The following is a 24,909-nucleotide window of genomic DNA, read 5'->3' on the forward strand; positions in this document are numbered from 1 at the left end:
TACTGACCCTGCAGGATTTGTCATCTAATCCTCCATGAACAAATCCAATCACATGAAGTTACATCTGGTGAGGCCAGTCCAGTTATATGCACAAAAATGCAGAATAACCTTTGAAGAAGCTTGGAGGCAATAAGGTAATTACAGCCTTATAGACAACACCGAGTTGGTGAAGCCAACAACTAAAACTTTTGCCTTGATTTTTCCAAATTGAAGGGTGTCTACAGCTGCAGTTTTTTGTTTGCTTCCACCCCTAACCTACCATAAATTAGTTGCAAACTGTGCTTTAGATATCAAATGCATACCTGAGTCTGAATATAAATTTTATGTCTGGAGGAATCTTCTGGTTTAATATCCCTGCACATGAGGAAAACTTTGAGAAAGATGCCCCAGGAGCCATGAATTCTGTATGAAATAAGGAAGCATTTTTGATTTTTTTTTTTTTGACAGTGTGTCTATAGTGCTGTATTAAGTCCAAACCGACCTACCCTTAACATCCTTAAGCAGATAAATTGAGGAAGGTCAGGATTTGTTAGAAGCCAGATGAACATGTGGGGTAGAATGCCTGTGCAAAACCTGTGTGCTGCCTCTTTCCTCAGGAACGTGGGAGCTGTCAAAAGTCAGGACGAGGGATTGTTTTGCCTTCGGTGTGTTCTGCCATCCTTATGTTCTGTGGCGTGGATGCAAACTGTGACTTGTGGTACAGCTGAGAGAGGAGCTTAACAGAAGGTAGAACCAGTGCCCCTGAGGACAGCCAAAGATGCAGAGGCAGCCCTGGGCTGTTCTACAGGCAACAAGACACAGCAGCTTCTGTAGCCGAATAACAATTTGGGTAACAGACTCACACCTGCACCTGCTGTAGTCAAAATGTAGCAGTTTCATCACTGAGTGCCCCACACTGACCTCAAATCTTTCTCTGAACCAGAACTGTAGCCATAGAAATTAAATAACTAAAGGATTAAGCCAAAGTGAAAAAATTTGAATTGGATGGCTTTTCTTTTTTTTTGTGAATTTCCATAGAAGATGTTTTACATCTGATAACCTTGCTAGACAGATAATTTATGATCCATGGTCACTGAAATGAAAATCAGAAGACACTTATGAGTTCTGTTTGAATATTTGCTGTTTCTGTCCTTTTTTACAGGATGCTGGTGAAATTTGTAGAATATAATGCCAACCCTGACCCCAGAAAAAAATGTTATTTGGGAAAAAAATCTTCAGGAAAACCCTGGTAGATTAGCAAGTGAAGGTATCCACAGGACAGTAAGAGGCATTTAGCCTCAGACCTTGGGCTGCCACTTGCTACTTTTACACTGATGAGCTCTGGAGTTCCAGCATGAGATAGGACAACAGCTGAATAATCCCAGTTCAGGTACTGGCACATCTGGAATGCCTGAGGTTTCAAGCTCTACAAAGATGCTAAAGCCTTGCTCAAAAAGATTGAGAACTAGAAAAATGCAGTGCTTACTGATAAGGCAGATAAGGTCAGTCAGACCCACCAAACAGTCTGACAAATGTTACTGATGACCCATGGAAAACAAAGCACTGGAACCAGCATAAGATGATTGCAGGAATGATGACCTCAGAGTGAGAAGAGTGATCTTCCTGCACAGACATTTCATAAACTGATGTCCAAACAGGAACTTTGAAAATGTTTTCAGACATCAGCTAGGAAAAAAAAGTTGGCAAGGAAGTTAGATTCAAAGGAGGTGGGAAGCAACCTAGAAATACATTATTTGTAAATCAGATTAGACAACTGGACACTGAGCTCTTACTTTCTCAGTGCCAGCATGAAAAAGAAGGAAGGAAACAAAAATTATAGAAATACCATTCATGTATTCCTGGCTGAAGTAATTTCCAGGCCACTTGTCTTCTTTGCTGTTGGAACTGGCTTGGTCCCCAGCAGAAAAGTGGTTTACAAGGCATTTGCAGGCCCTGCAAAATCTGATGATCATAAGAATTAAATGAAGGTGCAGAATTTCACAAAAATGAAGCAGTATCAAAGTTTCTTAAAGGTACTCAAGCGGTCAATGGAGAAGACACAAGCTTTGGTGTCCAGGAGAGAGCTCCAAGTCACAGTGCCTGACAAATTACAAAAATTTTGCACAGCTACGGGAAGAAATCACATTCCTATTTCCTCAAAGAATGCAACAAATGGGATATTGAAAAACTAAACTGTATTACAGTGTTCTTTGTACATCCTATAAGAGCCGCTCACCTTTAAGTTCACCGAAGACCTTGATGAAGATATAAAATATTTAAAATAATCTCCTGCATTCTGTGCTTGAAATAAAAGATGTAAATTGGCCCAGAAGGCTTCAGCAAGGAAAGATGGAACTCTTGAATCAGACTCATAAGACTGACTAACTTTAATAATATGGCACAGCACTCTCCCTTGGGTTTGTTGCATACACAAGTCTCCGTGTCTTTTTTGAAGTGCCATGCTTTTATACCACGTCAAGAGAGCAAAGGACTTTTCACAAGTTTTTGTTTTGTTTTGTTTTTTAATTTGGGCAAACACGGAAGCTTTCTCTCAGATCCTTCAGAAGCTGCAGAAGTTAACATGCCATCTGGATGTCCCTGAAGTGTAACAACAGAAACTGAGCGGCTGCTGTTATCAGCCTTCTGCACCACAAAGGCAAAACTCAGACTTTGGACTCCAAAAAAACAAAACAAAACAAAAAATTCTTCTCACTCTTAGGACATTCCAGGCTTAATCAAGGGCAGTCACACAGAGGTATTTTGGGATGCAAACCTAACCTGCTGGGTCAGAAGCTGGGAGTAGACAGCTAGTGCCAAAGACAATGGGAAGGAAAGGGATGGCTGTGTCAGCAGTGCCAAAGCTGCGTCCAGGCTCACGAAATGGCTCCGTGCCTGTGCTGATCACACCACTGTGGGTTCACGTGTCTGCTACAGACTCACAACTGCATCAAGCTGTAGCAGCTGACGGTCTATACAATCAGAAGGGCTGAGAAGGAGGAGGTGAGTGTGAGCCTGCTCCTCAGGGATTTTGAGAAAGGGAAAATCATCTCAATGTTGGGAAATTAAAGCTAAAGACATCACTACCAGAGGCAATAATGTGGCCTGCCTTAGCAGGCATTTTTAACCCTCAGAACATCTCATCCTCAGATAGACATCTCAAGTAGGTCAGTGGATTGTGTCCTAGAAAGATTTATTCCTTTCCATTGCCTATAAAACACAACCCAGATGATTAGCTCAGATTTAGATATCTAGAACTAAGTGAGCTAAGATGCTTTCATCGTAAGAAGATACGATTATTTGCTTTGTTATTTAAACAAGGAATAAAAACATCATACTTCTGAGAAGAATCACTTTCTGCCTGGCAAACAATTGTGGTGTTAGAATGCAGCAAGATGGTTTCCTTAGGCACCCAGAGATTGCAGATATCACAACACAGCTGTAATTCATTGCTGGGGACCACATCTGAACGAAGCCTTCAGGCATAAGTAGTGCTAATAAGCAGCATTAGAAGTTACTACCCAAACTGCACCAAAAGCTGACATTTTGATCACATTGACTCTACGTGATTAAAGTATCTAGAGACAGAAAAATTGTCCCTTAAGAAGGGGTATAACTTCAGACTTCTGACTGCTGTAATTTGCAGCATCTCCATTGACTCCAACCAGACTCTGCTAAATTACCCTGCAATGGATCTGCCCATTCCTACCAAACTGGGGTGCTCAGCTAATTATCAGAACACCCACCTTGCTTCGCATCACAGGTGCAGCTGCAGTGGTCTGAGAGTCCATTCTTCCACAGAAATCCTCGTGCAGCCTCAACAGAAACAGACACGTTTGCCTGGTCAAATACTCCAGCTGCTCCACTGGCAAATGCTCCCTTGTTTCTGTAATTACTTTATGCTTTTAAAAATATTTTGTTTGATTGGGTGTTTTGTTTGCAGTATTGTCTAATGAACAGCAGAGGATGCACAAAGAATACGTGGACAGGAGTACGAGGTGTCAGGTACCCTACAGGGCCCAGCTTTCTGCAAAGCCAGAGTTTCCAACACCTTGCACACCAGAGGCACAGAGAAATTCTGGCTGCTGCTCCAGGTTCATGCACTCCCCAATGGCATGAACAGAAACTAAACAGCCACACCTTTCCATGACTGAGTCCTTTGTATCATTTCATCAGTGTTAACTGTGCTCCTCATCATCCATTCAAGTACCTGAATGCAGGCAAGTTTTCTCTTAACACAAAATCTGCCTCATGCAAAAATTAACACACTCTGTTATTTCTTAATTTTGTGGGTGTTTGAAGTAGGCAGGAAACTTGTCTTATTAGTCAGTCATTGGTTGTCATCTCTCTGATTACAGATTGAAACATTAAATTCACGGATTTTCACTAGGAAAAAAAAAAAAGCATAAACAGATGAAATATCTGCATGGCTTTATTCAGCTTCATGCTAGTGAGTTAGCAAAGAAGCTGTCCAAAGTGATAACTTGGTGAACCTGAAAACAAGAGATCTCTAAAACTTATGGGTTAAATAACCAGGGAGGAAAAACCACTTGTCTAATTGGAACCTTGGCCACTCCCAGGTATGTCTATGTTTAAAAGGGCAATTAATTGGTTTCCTGTGTTTGACAGCAGTGAGGAGGCCAGCAAGGAGATCCAAAAGGAAAATAGTATCATGAATTACCCTGGGGAAAGCTGCAGCTTGTTGCTTATTCAAAATTTCATCATGAATAGCCTACAACTTCAGGTTTAGAATTTTTTTTCATATATTTTGGATGTTATTTCTACTTTAGCATATGGATGTGAAATCTGGAAATCCATCAGAAGTATAGGCAAATGTCTAAATACCTTCAAAAGCAAATTGTTATAAAAATACCTGATATTACAAGGAATTAATTTATGAAAAATACTGAGATGCCTCAGACAATCAGTCTTAAAAATTATCAAGTAAGAAAATAGAACTATGTGAAGTATGAGCTAATAATTAAATCAGAGCATCTGCCATTGCAAGTGTTATGAAATGCTGTGAAAAGGCTCATACAAAGGGGTTTAACTGGCAAAATTGTCAGAACTTCACAGCACAGAGGCTTTGGAAATTGCATCCCATCACTGAAGTAACTGAATGAACTTTAAGACACAACTTATGTTTCTTGTGCCAGGAAGGATCCAGATTCAAATTGTTGAATAAAAAAAAACCCACTGAATCTCCTGAACAGACCAAGTTTGTAAAGACTTACAACTGATACACAGAGGGAAAAGTCTTAGAATTTTTTTCTCACCAGGCTTACTGGCAAACTTGAGGGTGAGATATGTTCCCAGAAACATTGATCAGCTCACAAGTCAGTTGTGAATAGGAAAGCAGCAGCAAAACCTGTTATTTGCAATGAATTTTTAAAAATTTATTTCTAATGCCTACTTTTTTTACAAACTATTTTCTGCCCATTAATTGAATAACATACATTGTTTTTAATGTTTTGGGTGTTTTCTTTTAAAAAGAAAAGACAGCAAAACCAATTTTTTTATATAGAGCAGAGGTAAAAAAAAAAATGCTTATTGTTCTGATCTGGAATGGCAATTAAACTAAAAATCAATTACATTTCTTCTAAATGGATCACAGATGTTAATATTTTTTGTTTTGGAACAGATACTTCTATATCATTGGTTGTTCTGAAAACGCTAAATAATCTAACCTTTCCCTCCCTTCCTAATAAGGAGTGTGAATACTTCTCTTTTTTAATTAACTGTTGCAAATATTAAGGTTTATACAGGCAGACTTGGCAGCCTTTTCATATTTACTTGGACTGTGAGGTATATTTTTATGCATACCTCTGCATGTAAACCGATTTTTTTTTTTTTAGTAAATCTGTTTTATTAGGTATGGATCAGATGCTGGTCATGTCAGAAGACCTATCCTCTCACCACTTAAAGTTGTGTAAACTGGAAATAGTCACTGAAATAGGGAGTCACAGAGATGTAAAAACTGCAAGAGGAGAGTAAGGGCCAGGGTGTTTGAAATATCTGAGGCACATGAGTCCAATCACTCCTGCCAGTTCAACAACTCCAGATCAGCCCTGACAATTAGGCTGGAATTGTATTTTCCTCCTGCAGCTTTGCGTTGGTTTTTCATTGGCAATATGTTTCACCCACATAATTTCTTCCTTTGCAAGTGGATTTTGTCACTGCCAGTTGTCAAGGGGTCTGCACTGCAAAATTCAGACCCAGATCCCAATTCATCTCATGTTCCAATCTGCCCTGAACGAGACTTCTGGCTTGGACCAACTTGTAATTGAGAGCAAACCACAGCATGTGGATTTGGACTCAGGTCCAGCCTCAGCTCCCATGGAGCCTGAAATTGTTCTGATTCCAGGGTTTGGTTCCAGACTTCTTGTAATTTGGGCTATTTAATGGCTACTAACCCTTTTTTATTTGTGTGCATGTGCGTGTCATTAAAAATAAAATAATTTTTTTTTTTAAAGTGCCAAACCCAAAACAAAACTGAGGAAATCTAACAAATCTTTGCATACTTTTTTTCCCAAAAATCAGAAGATGTAGGAAAATGACAGATTAAAAAAAAAAAAAAATTAAAAAAAAAAAAAAAAGTGTGTGGGAAACAGCTGCAAAGTAATGTTTAAACACACAGGACCAAACAAAGGCAGCCAGCGCTGCTGTGAAGAGGGAGCTTCCATCCTCAGGACGGCGAGGCGCTTCCTGAAGCCCTCTGGGACAAAGGAGCATCCCGAGGATGCTCGCATCCTCTCCCCGGCTCGGACGCCGGGGAGATGCGGGCACACGCTCAGGGGCTGGAAGGAGAAGGCAATCCCCGCTGCCTGCAGCCGCGGTCACGCCTGCCCGGCGGAGGAGGAGGACGGGAGCCGGTCACAAAGGATTTCCTGCCCACAAGCGGGGCTTTGTGCTCTTTGTGAGGTGCGCTGCTCCCGCTGGGAGCGGCTCCTCCTCCGGCACCCCGAGATCCAGGGAGCTGGTGGCGAGCTGAACCGCAGAAGAGCCTGCGAGGACAATTAAAGCGCCGGGAAACGCTCCTGGTGGCTTAAATAAATCGAGTCTTTCTCTGTGGAGAGATGCGTAAAGAGGGGATGAATTAATTAAGAGATTGCAACCAACTATGAGGGATAAAAATTTGGTAATCGAGGGAGGTTGTGGTCTAAAGACAAAGAGACGTTGAGGCTTAACATTTACTGAAGTTGAAGGTAAAACAATTAAACAAATAAGAGCAGAAAGAAAAAAAAAATCAAAAACTGAGATTTAAAGATTTGCACTGAATTTCCCCCCATAAATTCTGGAGTTTTTCCTTAGAAGATAGGCTGCAGGTTAAACAGGAATTAATTTTAGCAAGTTCAACCACATACACTGCAAAAAGAGTTGGAATAAAAGATCAAAACAGGCCCTCCTAGCTTTGTAAATAAGGAGTCAAATAATAAGCAGCTAAGCTCACATTCCAGGCTCCTGAGGACACATTGCAGGCAGGAACGTGACATGACTTTCCAAAGGCTGCATGACAAATCTGTGCTCAGACCTGAAGAGAGACCCCAGGATTCCCGACAGGAATGCTCTTTGTCCTTGCTGTGTTTCCATCCTGCCCTTTCTTTCTTTAAAGAGCTTATACCCTTCCTGTCCCTCTCTCTTCCTCCTTTCCTCTGTGTTTGACACCACGTCCATTCCTGTCTGGTATCTTCTCTGTCCCTCCTCCCCCATTTTCCCATTTTTCTGCGGAGCCTCTGGAGCTCTGCACTGACAGCTCTTGCAGAAGGACTGGGCTGGTGCGCACCCAAGCTCTTGGCCACATTTTCTGGGAGACACCCACGGTTAATAAATATCAGGAAAAGGAGGTATGAGGCAAAAAGGAGGTTATTACTGGTCTGAATGTCACAGATGGTGGCCAAGTGGCTCTGTTGTGTCAAAGAGGGTGAGGGCTGCAGTCCCTCCCCACCAGCAGCCAACATCAGCCTTGGCAACAGCAGCATGGAGCTGTCACTGCAGAAGAGGGACACAAAGAACTGTCCTGGCCATGTACAAGCCTGTAAAACCTCCTCAATGATCTGCCTGGCTCCCACAGAGCACTCTCCATCAGCACAGGAGGAGTCATCCCACCACGGACACCACCCCAATCATTTTACTGCAATCCTACCACAGGGAGTAAGCATATGGAAATGGGGGTGAGCCCACAGCTTCAGAAACAGCTTCAGCATTGGCCCTCTTAATTTTCTCAGTTTCTTCTCATCACAACATACACATCTAAACTCTCAACCTTGTCTATTCCTTCAAACAGTCACTTTTCCTCTATTGCCAAACCCTCAGATCAGTTCTGTTCAAAAGAATAACATATTAATAGCAACCTCTATATTCCCTCTAGGATACGCTCAAGTTTTACTGTGTTTTTAATCTTTGCAAAGCCCAAAAAGCCAACCACATCAGGTGATGTGGATACCAGGTTTTTTTTTTTTTTTTCATTTCTTTATGGACATGACTAGTTAGGAGTTCTGCAAAGATTAAAAACACCATTCAATAAAACTATAGATTTGAAGAAGGTGCATCATGATATGATTAACAGGGAACTCGAAATAGAAGATAAAAAGAATATTCCTGACATCCATAGAGTGGTAAAAATCTACAGAATAACTGAAGTAGCATTGACCTGCTCTTTAATAACAGCAAGAGATAAAACAACCTCATGAAAACTTGGAAGGCATCAGAAGCAGAAAGATTAGGCTGAGATTTTTGGATTTCCAGATTGCAAAGGAAAAGAGTCAGTTTAGTTGGTCTGGAATAAGTAAAACTGTGAGAATGGAAAGCAGAACAATGTGTTTTGACCATAGGCTGCAGGCTGATGGTCAGGGGGAAGAGAGGCATTGAGTTTCTCATGTGGACTGGGGGAGCAAAAAAAGTGTCTACAGCACATGACATTTAAAACTGCAAGCAGAGTGCCATGACTGGTGTGTCATCTACATTCTCTAACTTCTGTTTTCTCAGTTTGCATTAAGGATACATTCAAAACTCACTTCTTCAGAGTTTTGTTTTCATCTTGCTCTTCAAGTGTATTTTTCCCTTCCAGCACACAGTAAAAAGTGTTATGTAACAGAATATTCTACCCTGGGAAAATATTTTTTGTTCTTGTTTGCAACTTTTCACTCTTTTCTGAAAAGTTATCCTCTTTTTGGGGTAAACACAGTGAAATAGAAAATGACAGGCAGAAGAGATGTTTATTATTGCACCTTTTGAGTAAGTCACAAGACAGTGCCATGGTCTTGGCCCACCACCACAGAGAGTATCTTGACCATTTGCTGTGACTCTTTGTAGGGTGACACATTATGAGACAATACAGCTCATCAGTGGGTGATGATTCTGCTCCATGGCAACTTCCTGTGTGTCAAATCATTATTCTTCTACGCTGTAACACAAAGAAAAAACTTTCATAAAAGCCTGTAAATGCCTGGTTTCAGGCATTTCTGTTACCTGGTGACTAGAATCCTTACCCAGAATTTTCCTTTTGGTTTTTTTCCCCATTTCAGATCACTCGAAATGTTTGTTTTCCTCACTACAGTCAAAGCATAATCTTCTTCTCCCCACAATTTCACTCTAATTTTTTGTCCTAAGCACAAGTATTGTGAAAAACAGTGAGTAGTTGCTTCCATCAGACTCAACTTCAAAACAAGAACCAAAAACCCAAATCTTGCCTTACTGCAGATACACAGTTTATTCTAATTGAAACAAGAACAAATAGAGTTTTTTAATTATGATAATCCTATAAAGTTTGTACAGATAACTGCTGACCTAAAACTGCAAAAGAAAGAAGAATCAAGCCCAATCAACTGTGAGTTGTTGAGTAAGTCCACCATGAGGGTAACACAGACTGAGCACCAAGTTGCAATTTTGAGTCCAGTATGTATTTTCCTAAAATTGATTGGGGTCTTTGACACCACATTTGAGAGGGTTGGTGGGTGTGTTTCTGATTTTCCCATATGAGCAAGAGACCCTGTCATTTTTGGACACACTGAGCATTGGTTACCACCGCACGTTGTTTTCATCTTCCCTCTGCACATTCTGCACCCTTAATGAGAAAAACCTTCAATCAACACAGCCTCGCAGCAGCATGTGGCTTCATCACCTCTGCAACACATTTAGCAAGGGGAATATTGCATTAACAGCAGGGTAAATTTGTTACAGGTGATGAGTGCTTCATTTTGGGTCAGACCCATCCTAAACTGAAGGAGCAGGCAGCCTCTCTATTCTTCACACAGTGCTTTTCCCTGTACTGCCCTGTGTTATCAACAAGACTCGAAGTCATGAAAGCTAAGAGCTTCATCTCCATGGCCACACAGCACCACATTCAACTGCCCCAGACAGATTTTTGCTTTCCCAGCCCTCTGAGACTCCTGCAGATGAATTACACAATGTCTTCTTGAGCAGCATCTGTGCAGCAGGAATCTTCAGCCCACAGAAAAGCTTGAGAGACAGACTGCTTCCTTACACGTGGTTACTTTTGTCAGCACATAAATCAGCCCCTGAGAGGCCTCAGCAAAGCAGTCCTGGTCCAGGGGAGGGTGCCTTGTTTGGAGAGGAAGGGCAACTGTTCCTAGCCTGGCTGAGGAAAACAGGGAGCTGGGAAAAGTCCACCAGCCCAGAACTTTACAGTTTTGAAAATCTCAAGGTGCTTTTTCTGATAGTGCACAGACAATTCCACAGGAAATTGCAGAACATTTTCAGGGTGTTCCAAATACAAAAGATGGGCATCATGAGATGCAGAACATTGCAGACACAGCAGAAGGATCCCGCAGGAGATTAGGGAGAAACTGGCAGTATCAGACAGTTCCTCATGGGCAGACACATGGGATTTCAAAGGAACTTTTGCTACTGCTTCTACTGCAGCAAAATGATATTTTTGCTGGTCTCCAGGGGATTACAAAGCATTTCTCATTCTCAGAAACATTCAAGGGTTTGTTATCATATCTCCATCTTACTGGATTAAAACAATAAGAGAAAATCTCTAGCAGATGCCCATGGAAGGAAGACCAATTACAGCAGGAGAAAAGATGCCTGGTGAAGCACTGGAGGTCAAGCTGCATGCACAGCACCCATATGAAATTTCAGCTGTCCCCTTTCTGAAGAACAGCTGCTTCACTGAAAGCCTGCACAGCCCAGCAGGAGTCCCTGCTTTCCATCAGGCATCATGGAGAAAACTCTTGGCATAGAGCAGGGAGACTTCCTCTCCCAGACAGAGCAGAAACAGAATGTTGTCCTCACATCTTCCAACCATTTAGAGCTGCTTTAAAAAAAAGAAATCAGACCCTCCTTGACTGTTATTTCTCTGTACTAATCAAATAATCTCAGACTCTATCAAAGAAGCCAAAGATATTTGAAAGCTCTCTGGCATGTACAAAACTGATTTCAGTGTTTTCCCTTCAGCCTTTAGTCTCAATAACTGCTTTAGCAGCACCTTCAAGTGGATCAGCCTCAACTGTTGTCAGCTTGCAGCATCCCAGTTTGCATGCCCTACTTAACTGCTTGAAATTCAAAGATATTGAGCACCTGGGACTCCACTGGAATTTGATGAGATCTGTGGTTGCTTCCTCACCTCTGAAAAGTGAGGCCCATAGGATTTCTTTTGAAGGTATCAACTGCTATCCTCTGTCCTGGCTTCCCATATTACTTCCAAACAAGCAGCTCCCTGTGCTGGTAGGTTTGGTTTTTGAATGTTAAGCGTCCTGGTCGAAGACATCAATTTTAGTCCAACTTCATCTGCTTAAAGGGGATGGGGATTATATTACCTTGCAATTCCCTCTTAACTTTGTTCTATTTGATATCAAATATGAATTATTGACAGAATCACCCCAATCTGTCACATTTGATGAGACACACATACCATGGAATACATTAAATGGAGAATATCATTTTAGAAGCACATGCAAGAGAAGCTGAGGGAGAATTAATTTCTAATTCAGTGCATGAAACAAACAACAACAATGAAGAATATTATGAAGCTTTGTGACCTAACAGTAGCACAGGAAATGAAAGGTTTCAGTGAAGTCTAAAAGGGCAAAATACAGTCTCTTGTATTAAAACAGCTGAAAACCAGACATGTACATAAACACACACATAAAGTTCAGCTAGAAAATTTGATTTAAGGACTACATTCCAAGGTTTTTAGTGTGTTGAATGGTACCTTCCCACCAATGAGTGTTCGCTTTGAACCAACAGGACTCCTTGTGGAACAAGGTACTATGCAGCTCAGGAGTAAAGTGAAAGGAATCAGAATCCATCCTGAAGTTAAAAAAACCAGGAAATTCCATATCTCACAGTAATCAACATGAAAAAAAGAGTCAGGACTCCCCAGTGCTTCCCACACTAAGATATTCCAGCCATCCCCACACATGAGCCTCCGGTATCTCACACAATTGGTAACAAAAATCTCCACTGGGCCATATTGGTATTTGCATATGGGTGTCAATTAGAGAACTCAACAGAGATCAGGGACTCCTGTGGCAGGAATGTAATCCTGCATTCTCCAAGGGGGTTATGATCCACAGCAAAGCCAGCCAAACTCTGTGCACAGGAGAGAACCCTGAAGTTTCATCTGAACAGGCTGCCAACACCACCGCTGCTCCTTCTTCCCTGCTAACACAGCCACTGGAAGTTTTTACAAGTACAGTCTGTTTTCTCTGCTAGCTCAGTTGCCTTGTTTGGAACCTTTCTGTCCCTTCTGAAGATAGCTTCTGTCTCTTTCTCTCCAATCCCAGACATACCTTACTTGAATGAGGAGGAAAAATAACAAAAAAAAGCGCGCAGTAACTATCTCTGCCCTTCATTCAAATTTCACAATTCTCAAAGTTTCAAGTACGCTTTATAAAAGGTGGTAACCTTTTAAAGTTAGATTTGCCCTCTCTTCCCATGCAGTCAAAAAGACCTAAAAAATCTTTACCTCAGGACTAACTAAATTGCACCCATTAATGAGATCTGTAAGGTACACACACCATCGACTTGTCATTTTGCCCTGTTTTCTGATCAGGATAATGACTACATCTCCTTTCTATGGCTTTTCTCAACACTCTCCAAATGTGTAATATCACAAATAGAAGGGGTTTGAATTTCTGTTACTTAACTGGATAAGACTAATAAGCATGTGAGCTAAATGTGCAGTGGAAATTACATATCCAATAATAAATGAGGTCAAATAACAAAGGAAACTGACTATCAGAAGCTTAAAAGATCTTTATTTATGCCAGAATTTTGATCATTATTGTGCTTGTGCATAGGTAAGTACAATTTCAGGCATACATCATGTTGAAACAAGTATTGATTGCCATTTATCTTCTGGTTGCAATGTTCTTCATTCAAAATTTTCTTCAGACCAAATTGCTTATCAAAAAAAAAAAAAAAAATCTGTGAAAACACGAAATTGCTCACCTATTCTTTCTGGAGAAACACTGACAGGAGTAACACACAGCAAATCCATGAAAAGGATTAAAAAATATGGATTCATTTACTCCAGGTCCTCAAAACACCTGCAAAAATTTCTGGCTGACGTAAGGTTAAAGTTTAGAACTGGTGGGTATTGAGCAATTCAGGCTACAACTTTTCATCTTCTTGGCCCAACCTCCAGCAAAGGAAAACAAACAGCAGCAAGGTGGCCTTGAGATGTTCTTAAAAAGGCAGAAGATCTGCTCCACATAGAAGAGACCTATTTCAAGGTGAACCTTGGGAATAAGATGAGAAAGGGTCATTTATTCATAGCTCTTTCCAGAGGGTGCCATAAAAGAGGTCTTTAGAGTCAGCTTCAATCAGCCCTGAACAGTAGTTTCCTCCACAAAAAGCCTGGCTCCCACATTTTCACACCACATTGTGTAACTTGAACTTATATTTAATTCATTTTTCCCTTCAGACTTCAGAGTATTTAGCCATCTGTGACATCATTACACCAGCTACCAGATTCCCTTCTCTGCTAGGAAGGCTGACAATTCAATAAAGTCTAATTGACGACCTTTTTAAAAGGGCCCAGATTAAGAGCAATTAGCACACAAATGAGTAACACTCAACATTCCGGTGATGTAGTAATTTGATGAAATTCAGCATACCTTAGGGGAGATATACTGAGCAGCAGTATGAGGAATGATCAGATTTATTGCAAAACACACAACAGACATTTTTTTAATTTATATGCTCACCATTCTGTATTAATTGAAGATTAGCCTTGGAAAAAAAAAAAAAAGAAAAAAAGGGGGGAAAAAAAAGGAAGGTATTGTGGAAAATCAGGAAGTCCTTTAATTAAGGATGATCTAGAAAGTAAAGAAAACATTCACAAGAGTTAAGTGTCAAGACAGACAAGAGTGACTGAGTAGAAGAAATAGGTTATGGAGAATACAATATTTATAGAGAAACTCTACACTTAAAGTATTTACCAAGAGTCCCAGGCATGGGCATCTCTGTGTCTGTGCATACACTGAGACACATATTTGCCTTTCATCATGTCTTCCTGATAGGTCTGGGTAGCCAGGCAGAAAGTGTGGCTTGTAAGGAGAGCTGCCTCCCCCCAAAGAAAGAGAAAGGGAGCACCAAAGAGTTCATGCTGATCTTCAGTCAGAAGTCATAGAGAAGCAAGGAAACATTCTAGCAAGCCTTAGACACATGTACTGAGAATATTTAACAAGAAGAGTGGTGAAATCCATTCATCCTGGTGGAGGTTTGCTCCAACATTGGTGGGAAACTGTGGGAACTGTGCAGCACAGAGGTGCTGCTGCATTCTAGCCCCACATTAACGTCCCTGTGCTCTGCATCACCGGGAGTGGAGCCTTTCCACCATGGAAACAACACTGTCAGCACGGTGCAGATCCTTGTCCAAGTGCCTCACTGGACCTCTCAGACCCTGACTGAGGCAGCACATTGAAAACACATCCTGCCTTTGCCCCTCCACCGCTGCAGGCCAGCAAGAGAGGAAAGAGGAGTGCTGTGAGTTCCACCATCTCCCCCACGCAGCACAGGGTGGCACAAGCAGGACCCAGAGCACACCAAAGCAGGGAGACAGAGAACAGAAGTATCACATAGCAGGGAGCTGCCAGCCTGCTGGCCCCAAAATAGACGTGCTACCTGAAGTGTTAATACAGGCCTCGCTGTCAGATATCTCAGCATTTCTCCTCGGTGCCAGGAGACTGCACCCCTGTGACATCCAGCAGGGTGTGGAAGAGGGAGGTCAAACCCCATCCTCCAGAAGGAGGCAGATTCAGAGCCTTGCCTAAGGTGGGAGTGCCAGCCCATTAAACTGTTGACTCCACATTATGTTGCAGCTTTACAACTCTCATTATTTGGTCTTGTGCTGAAAATTCAGACGCATTATTAATGTAATTTGTTTCAAACAACACCAGCTGGTTGTGATGAAGCTCTCATTAAAATTTATCCCCAGGATATGTATAAACATATACATGTATATATTTATATATGTATCACAGGTGGGCCATACTTCTTCACAAAGTCTGCCTTTATGGATAATTCAGTGGATGTAATCAACTAAAGTAATGCTGGTAAGCAAAAAATAATTTGAGTTTCTGCTCACTGGTGTTGTCTTTTTTCCATGCATGACCTTGCAACATCTGCATGACTGTCCCCTCTTGTTTTTTGTGTTGCAGTAATTTGTCACAGCCAGAAATCTGCAGAAGACACCATCTCTCCACTCAGGGCTTGGGGAATGAGCTCAGAGAGTCACTGGAAATGGGCAGAGCCACAGAGTCCCAATTGCAGGGTGGCTGTACCCACCCAGCCCCTCCAAAGTTCTTCCCTCTGGCACAACACAGAGCTCAGCCTGAAGGCTTGAGCTGAGGGAACATGGGTGAGAAATTAAAGAAAAGACTCAGTCTCAGCAAGATCATTTCAGAGGCTTTAAAAATGGACTTAAACCCTCCTGGCCAATGCCATAGATAAGAACAGATCTTGTCTCTTAACCAGCATCACCTCTACAATTAAAGATTAACAATATCTATGGTGGGTGTCCTCTATGCTGCCTGGCCAGCTGATTACCTAGAGGTTACTCCTTCCTAGATGGGTTATTCTGTGAATATAGCATTAATTCTTTTTAAAAAAATGCTCAGAAATTGTTCTTGTCTTAGACTGGGGTTTGGTGAGGCTTTTTCCTGTCTGTCAGGACACAACTTATATGATTAATAATTTTAGCATGGAACAGGCTGTGGATATGTTTCAGACTGGGGAAAATGTCTTCTGGTGAGATGTTTCTAGCTGGCTGAGATGGAAAACAAGGACAGTGGTGTTTCATGGAGGGGAGGCATTCAAAGAGACATTAATTTTTGGCAGCATTTCAGACAAGAGTTTTTTGTTGTTGTTTAGGTTTTTTCCCCCTTCTATAAAGCTCACTCAGCATTATCTCCGTTACTAAGCAGTCATGCTTACTGAGATCTGCCAATTTAGTCCTGCCTATATTTAGATCCAGGAAGCTTTATTTTACTTTATGTTTAATAAGACCTTTTGCAAGTGGTAAGAAGAACCCACTTTGTCCCATACTACCACAAATCTTTCATTTGTGGTAGCTAATGAAAGCTCAAAAACCATTATATTACACAAAACAGAGGTAAAAGTGGCTCTAAATATGGTTCTATCTTCTCACTGGCAAGTGAATGACAGTATTGCCAGTGACCTCCCAAAACCTTCTGCTCCAAAATTCCCTCTTAAAAGTTATGTACTGTACACCTCACCATAAATGTGAGTAGTGGTGCATCTTCCTATCAGTTCAACCATGCTACATGTAAGGGTCACTAACTACGAGTTTATTTTTCTTCACAGTATCAGTAAAGTCTCAAAATAGTCTTTTAGCAAGACTTTAGTGGTGTATAAAAGATTGCTGGCACTTCAGTAGATCCTGAGGGGCTCAGTTTTGACAAACTCGCAGTTGCAAATGGTAATGTGAGACTTTAAAAACAGGCAAAACTAAAGCATGGAGGTTAAAAATGTGAGCCAGAACAAAACAGAGAAAAGGAAGGTTGGTAACACTATTAACCTTGGCACAGATGTCTACACCCATGAACACAGCATCACATGAATGCAGCCTTAGCATCCTGCATGAGCCTGGCTCCAGCTGTCCTGGCTCCCTCTGGATGGTTGGGAACACTCCCCACATCCTGGACAAGCCCCTCCCAAGGAGCTGACTGCTGATCCCACTCAAACACCTACAGGCCAGCTCACCTGGCAAATAAATATCACTTCCCCAAATACAGATATTTCTGCTCCTAGACCTCCACTTTTAGGAGGAAGTCCAAGTCCCAGATTTGGGAGCGAGTACACTCATCCCCACAAACATCTACACAAAATATAACATCCCTGGTTCCTGCACTTGGAAAGGTTCCACAGAGATACAAAGGAAAGGATCCAAGTTTCACAGCCAGGCAAGCACTTCTTTACTGGTGAGCACAGCTTTGTAGCCCTTTTAAAAAGGATTTGACAAATTTATTTTGTGCAGGTATCATCACAAAGCCAAACACATCAAGGAGAAGAGACATTCTGCTCTTTGAGTGTAGAATCCACCATAATGCAAATCCTGCAGTTAAATATGTTAGAACAGTCATATAGAAGTGGCTTTTTCTTCTCATAGTCTTCACACAAAGCAACACTTGATGACTAAGATTTCTGGCCTTACAGCCCTAAATGAAGATCATACTTCTGACTGTGTATTTCAAGGTTATGTTTTGGGATGCACGCTCACACAGAAACAAGATGCAGAGGGTTTGCTGCATTCTGTCTAGGATGGTCCCATAAATAACACACCAGTTCAAAATCACGCCAATAAAACATCATAAAAGTATCATGCAGTTTGTCCCATGTCTATTATTAAAAGGGAGAAGGCATGTTTATAAAGCTTCATTCTCTGACTGTGTATCTTCATCAAAAACAAAAAGAGGAAAAGAAAAACTGCATCTTAGAGCAGCTTACAGCAGATAATATTTAAAAGGTTTGGGTTTTGGGGTTTTTTTTTAAGTCTTTTGGTCTTGATTTTGCACCAGCAACCAGCCCAGCAGAACAAACATGCATAATTTCATGTTTGGATAGAAGGCAGCTCTGTCTAGCTTCATAATCTCTCATATAATTTTGGAATGACTAGCAACTCTTCCCTCTGTTTCAAGGCAAAGACAGGTGAAAAGGAGAACAGAAGACTGTGTGAGCATACATAAATCCAAAAAAAAAGAATTTTGCAGTGGAAAAGTGGGAGTCTGGGAGGAAATTTATATCCATGCATTTAATTCTTGCTTAACTTGTTCATGTGAGCTTCTCTCTTGACTGAGGAGTATGAATTACTGTAGAAATGTAAAAGTAGGAGTACCCTCCAGAGGACATCTGTTTCACATCACAGACAGATGTCTGTCTGACCCATTTTCAGGACTTGAAACAAGGATTCCAGAATATCCTCACGCTGTTCCAGTGCAGTATCATCCCCATAGCCAGAACATCTATCTACCTGCTTTAGTTTATTCCATTCTTTTTTTTTCTTTTCCTTTTTTACACCATTTTAAACAGGGAAAGCAGGCAAGTGCCCTTTTCTTTACAAGGTTTTAAATAATATTTTCCATACTGTAGATGCATTATACTTTTTCTTAAGTAAAAAGCCCATACTCAGTTAATTCAGCTTTTTCTCATAGAAATTGTTTTCTAGGCTTTGTTCTTTTTCCATCTAAAGGAGAATGATTTTTCAAAATGTGCCATTACTGTTGGACACAGATGTAATATTCCTGGGTCAGGCTCCACCACTCAGGGCAGAACTAGATAATTATTTCCCAGTTATTCACAATATTTGCTATTAATTCATACAATCGTGGAATTTACTCTCCACATTTCTGGATTTCATTTTGCCTGTGCTCTGTGCTAAGCCTCTTTTATGAAAACTGCTCTCAAACTAGTTGTTTCCCATTTAATACTTGTGCATTTGATTTTTCCTTCCTCAAAAGTAATACATTGCACTTGTCTTCCTTTATTGAATTTCATCCTATTGATTTCAGAGACTTTCTTCAATTTATCAAGCCCATTTTGCATTCAAATCCTGTTCTGCAAAGTGTTTGTAACCCCTCCTTGTTCGGTATCATATGCAATTTTTTGAAGTTTTCTACATATTCCACCATCAAACCTGAAAATATTGAATAATGCTGGACCTAAAACAGTCCTCTGTACTATCTTATTTGATATGTTTTCCCAGTCTGACAACAAACCATCGATAACTGCTTTATTGATAAGCCAAATTTTTCAGTTTTGCACCCATGAAATAATAACTTCATCTAAACCATATTTCTCCTGTTTACTTATGAAAATGTCATGTGGATGTGTGTCAAAAGCCTTGCTAAAGTCAAGATCTATCACATCTGCTTCTTCCTCCTTGTCCACTGGGCCAGTTACTCTGTCAAAGAAGGAAATGAGATTGCTTTGATGTGATTTGTTCTTGACAAACCCATGCAGGCTGTTTCTTATCACCTTATTTTCCTCTAGGTATTTACAAATTGATTGTTCAATAATTTGCTCCTGCATTTTTCTCAGTATCAAAGCCAGGCTGACTGGCCTGTGATTCCCTTGGTCTTCCTATTTCTCCTTTTCAAAGGCAGGTTCTGTGTTTGCCTTTCTCCCATCCGCTGGGACCTCACTCATCCTCCACGAGCTCTCAGAGATAATTGCTAATAGCTCAGAGATCACCTCAGCCAGTACCTGCAGTACTCCAGGGTGAATTTCACAAGGTCCTGCTGACTTGCATATATCTAACTTATCTGAGTATTCTTTAACCTCTGCACCTTTTCCCTGTGTATTTAAAGACTTGCTGCCCAGAGTGTGTTTCATGTTTTTAATGCTCAGAGGCAGCAATCCTAACAAGGTCGGTTTAATTTATTTTGGCTGGTGGAGCAGTCACTTTTCACTCCATAATGTCAATAAAGAAGAGTGGCTATATTCACTAAATGGGTAGGAAAGATGCCCCTAAACCCGAACACATGGTGTTTCAAAATGTGACTGCTGCTCTGCCTCTGGAGACTAAACACTCTGTGGACAGGGAAGCCCAGTGAGATTTTAACACCTTCTCATGGCCTCAAAGACCCCTGCTCTGATCAGGTCCAGTTGCAGCAGCTCTGCAAAGCAGCAGCTGCTTTTTTACGCCATCCAAGTGACATCCAGAAATCAGCCATTCCCCCACCAATTTTTCCCACACCTGTAAGTATTTACAAAACATGACACCCATTTAGACAATCAAGCTTCATATAAAATGTAGCAAGAGCATCCAGCAGGAGATAAAAGAAAAATACATTTATCAGGAATTATGCTTACTTCCTCAGATACAACTTATTGGAGGTAGATTTAGCTACAGGTTGCTCCTTAGCTATTGTCCTTCTGCTTCAGCAGCTCTGTCCTGTTTACAAAACAGTCCATATCTCTATCTCTCAAATTCACACTTGACATGACTGCTGTACTTGCAATTAGGGCAGGAGGAGCCCATTGTTCATGTTTTCCCCTCTGTCTTCTCTACAATAGTATTTCCCACTGGGGATCTAAAAGACAAAATATTGATTTTTTTTTTTTTTCCCTAAATGGCTTGTTCTTTTTTATTATGTTATCCGGGTGGTTTTAATTTCTTACTGCCTACTTTGATGTAGCAACCTAAAGACAGCCAAAGATGAAGTTCTGACCCTAAGGCCTTGAAACAAAAGATACAGAATCTTCCCTCTGTCCCTCAGAAACAGAAATACAATGGCTTAGTTGAAAGAAATCCACAGCAAGGAGGGTGTGAAGAAGCCTTTACATTTCCTCACCTGTCGATTAACACAGAGGATGCACCCTGGACACTGGAATGGTCTTTCTGACAGGCAGGAATCCATCTTTCAGACTGCTAAATTATTCTCACTTCAGTCCTGTGGTGAACTTCACAGCAGCCAATGCTGTGTGTGCCCAAGGGAGCCTTGGGGAAGCCACCAGGAAGCCACATGGGCACAAGCTCACCACAAGGCTGGCAGCAGCAAACAAAGGAACTCTGAGCAAATACATTTCACAAGCGTGCAAGCATGTCATCTGTAACTCAAGTGGGGATTCCTTTAAAAATGCAGTTCTCCCACTGCTTTTATCCTTGAGGAAAGCATCGCAAAGTTAAAGGCTTGTGAGTGGAAAATATTATAAACTACTTTATTTCAAGAGATAAATTTTGGGGCAGATGAACTCTCAGAGGAGAAAAGTAGTGGAAATATGCAGTAGTGCCATGGTGAGCTCTGTCTGAACTTCAGGCAGCAGTGGAGTGGGTCAGCCCGGACTTCAGACAGGCTCCAGCCCACCACAAACACAGCCAGGGTTAGCAGGGGCAGAATAATCCAGGTTGGAGATTCCATGGCCTCTCTGGGCAACCTATTCCTGGTTCAGTCCACCAACCAAAGGACCAAATGTGCATTTTTTTGCCTCAAAGCAGCATCCCTTTTCCAGCTGTGTGCCCTGTCAGCTTGAGCCTCCCTGGAGAGCCCAGCTGCTGGTACTCCTTGCCTAAGCATCTTTCTCTGCATCCATCTTGTCCCACCCATGGCACAGGGGTTTGCATTTCCCTTAGTCCAGCTTTCTGAGGTTGCCATCAGTCCATTTATTCAGCTGTCACCTACTACAGGTCAGCTACAACTTCTACACTGGGACCAGCCAGCAACCATCCTGCAGAGAGACAGGAATGCAACATGAGAGACCAATATCCCACAAAAAGAAAACAAGGTGGAAAAAAGGGGAGGATCAGAGGGTAAAATGGTAAGGGATGATATAGAGACACACCAAGAGCTTGTACATGATACAACAACATAAAACTGCTAAAACTTCAGTCCTGACAGTCCCTGTCCTGATACCACCAGAGCTGCTGAAAGTTACAAGAGCTTTTGAGAGAAGTCTTGGCAGGGAGAAAACAATTTTAATGTCATTAAACTCTTCTCTCACTCCCACAATGATCCATCCCATCTAGGACTGGCTTTTACTAAAACATCCCTGGAGGAGCTCTCTCCAAAATGTAATGGTGCTGTAGAGAAAGGTTCATTTTCTTAGCTGTAAGACACTTCTCCAAAAAGTAATAAACCCCAAAAATCTTAACTATAGCCAAATATCACAGACATAAACCAACAGTAAGCTCCAAAGGTGCTTTTGCATGAGGGAAAATGGGATGAGGAAGAGCAAAGGAGTACACTCATATCCAGACTTGTGTTTAAGGCTCCTTTCCATTTACAAGGAGTGAGACTTGGAAGCCAAGCTGCAGTCCAGGACAAGTATAACTCCAGCAGGACTGAGAATGATTGAAAATAAAGAAATTATTTTCAACTCCAGCACATATTAGTGATAAATACAATGATTCATGTACTTTAGAAGTAGAGAGAGCAAGCTTATTACGAGGCACACAAAAAAGAAAGAAAAAAAAGTACAATTGGACCAAAATATATTCTGCCATAAAAAGATAACCTGCTTTTTATCATTAGTTGCAAAAAGAGACTTCCACTAACACCTCTGATATAAAAGAACAAGCAATTCACAGCCCTTAAAATCATTCTATCTCCTTTCTGCGACCAGAGAATGCTCAAAGTTTTCTGAAGCACTGGGACTGTAGGTCCTAATGAGGTATCTCTGGCCTTTACTTACGGCACTTGCACCTCACCCTCTTCTCTGTAACTCCAAATGCACTCTGTGAAGATAAAGTTTACACAAAACCTAAAAACATTCAACAGGTACTATGTAGCTCTTCTCATTTACCTACTCTGGTGTGAGACCCATGCAGGTCTTCCCCCTGCTTATGAAGGAGGCTTTCTCATCTTATTCACCAGAACTTTGATAAATTCACATTCATGTGCTGTGCTGAGGCCTCTGGGCTGGTGGAATTTGTAGTTTGCTTAACAGCTGCATTTTATTCAGGGAGAAAAACCAAAAGCTAGTGAAATTATTTCTGCATGTTTTATTTTCTCCAAGGTGTATGTCAAGACAAATTTTTCAACATGTTACTTAGTCATAGTCTGGAAACCTGACCATGGACAGTAGACAGTATGGACCAGAGGGAAGGTCTTGGTTGCTATCCACCTCTGAGGAAATTACTGTCTCAGAGAAAACTAAAGATTAGGAACATGCATTTCACACAGAAACTTACACAAGTAATAGGAGTACTAATAATAACTCATATGAGTAATACAAAAAGTCTGAGCTTATTCCAGACTTTGAAATTCCAGACTTTGAATTCAAATAATAAAATATGTCCCAAACAATGGAGGGTCTGGCTGGAGAACCAAACTCATTTCTACCTCCAGCTCCTCTGGTCCTGACAAGGAGCATGTCTTTCTTTTGTCAGGGGGAAAACAAGCTTGGCAGACCAGCTGGTGACATGACCTTTATGAAAATGAGAAGTTAAAAAGAATGGCTACTTCCTATGTTTATGCAGCAAGGTTGCCCCTTACCAAGGATGTCAGTCAGACACTGGGCTTTTCTCCCTCTCTTCCTTCAGGTTTTTTAGCACTCTTCAAGCTCGTTTCATTTTTCTATCAACATAGCAGGTGGTCCATGTTGGGTATCCAGTCAAATAAATTTATGAACCATCTGAAAAAGCACACCAGGGCTCAAGCAGAGTCTGTGTTGTTTGGGTTATTTTTAAGGGTATAGACAGTGGTCAGATCCCCAGCTGGTGTAACCCAGCCCTTCTTTACTGGCTTTAACACTACCAGGCTGCTTCTGGTCAGATCCTTACTGCTGCAACTTGGCTGCTGGGCAAAGACTGGTAGAAGATCTGACCTGCCCATTACTTTGTGCATGTTGAATGATAACCACCTTTTTTCCCCTCCAGCAGAAGGAAAAGACAGTGCTGCTTTCCCATGGTGTCACCACAAACAAGGAGACTTCTAAAAATGTTCTCTGAACCACAGAGGGACAGGATTTGAAAAGAGAAGAGCCGAAAGCGCTGAGACACATCCGTGAAACACAGGCTTTCACCTGTGCACTCAGCTGTTCTGAGGATATGCAAAGGCCATGCTGTGTTTGCATACACTTTAAACTGGCATGTTTACAAGCTGGCTAGCAAACACTCCTTCTGAGAACTACAGCTAGCAAAGGGAAATAAAATTAGAAAATAATTAGACCTATTTTTGATGTTTTTCCATTCTTCTCAGTCCCCCTTCTGTTTCTTCATAGATCATTCATGCTGAGGTGGTAAGTACACACAGAAGCATGGAGATAGAGATACAGACACAGATATAGATAAGATATAGATACAGATGATATAGATAGATATAGGTGCAGATAGATGATGTAGATAAAAATAGATACACATAGATGTAGATAATAGATATATACAGATCTAGGTATAGATGTTATAGACATGTACCTTTGTATTTAATTGCATTTTCCACATATGTACCAACGACAAGACCTGTGTCCTGCTCTGACACCAGCTCAGACAGTTACATCCTGCCTTGCTAATGACCTCCCCAGAGTTTCTCCTGCATGCAGGTTTTCTTTCTTACCTCTTAGTCCTAAACAATTTCCCTTCCTTTGATGCAAAGCTATGGCTACAACACATCCTTTGAGCACTGCCAACATAAGGTTCAGCTTGTGCCTCCCAGTCCCACTGAACCTTTAAGGAAATTCCTGAGTAAAGTGACTGATTTGTAAAGATAGACCTCCAAGTCTCCATTTGGTTTAGGTGTAAAGCCCTCTATGTTTGCACCTAGAAGAATTAATCCTTGGAGGAAATGAGGGAATATTTCTTACGTGATTTCTTCACCATGTGAGCAGACAACACCCAGTCACAACAGTTCTACACTGTAGAGATCAGATTAGCACTTGAGAATTGTCTTCAGATGCTGCGCTACAACATTCAGACACCTTTAAAATATGATTTATTTCAACTTAGAACATTGTTTTCTCTTGAAGGTGGTTTCATCTGCTACCACTGACTTCTTGGCACAAGTCCAT

General features: G+C 41.2%; 1 protein-coding gene across 1 annotated transcript in view; it reads right to left on the bottom strand.

Moving 5' to 3' along the window:
* LOC144248180 (uncharacterized) overlaps positions 1-24,909 on the bottom strand; it is a 112,034-nt gene that overhangs the window by 24,957 nt on the left and 62,168 nt on the right. Inside the window, exon 8 of the mRNA XM_085567028.1 lies at positions 1-24,909. This exon is cut by the window's left edge and continues 17,849 nt beyond it; it is cut by the window's right edge and continues 29,328 nt beyond it. The gene's annotated coding sequence lies outside the window, so the exon portion shown is untranslated.

The sequence above is a fragment of the Lonchura striata genome, chromosome Z (assembly GCF_050655825.1).
Source record: "Lonchura striata isolate lonStrDom1 chromosome Z, ASM5065582v1, whole genome shotgun sequence".
Lineage (NCBI taxonomy): Eukaryota > Metazoa > Chordata > Aves > Passeriformes > Estrildidae > Lonchura > Lonchura striata.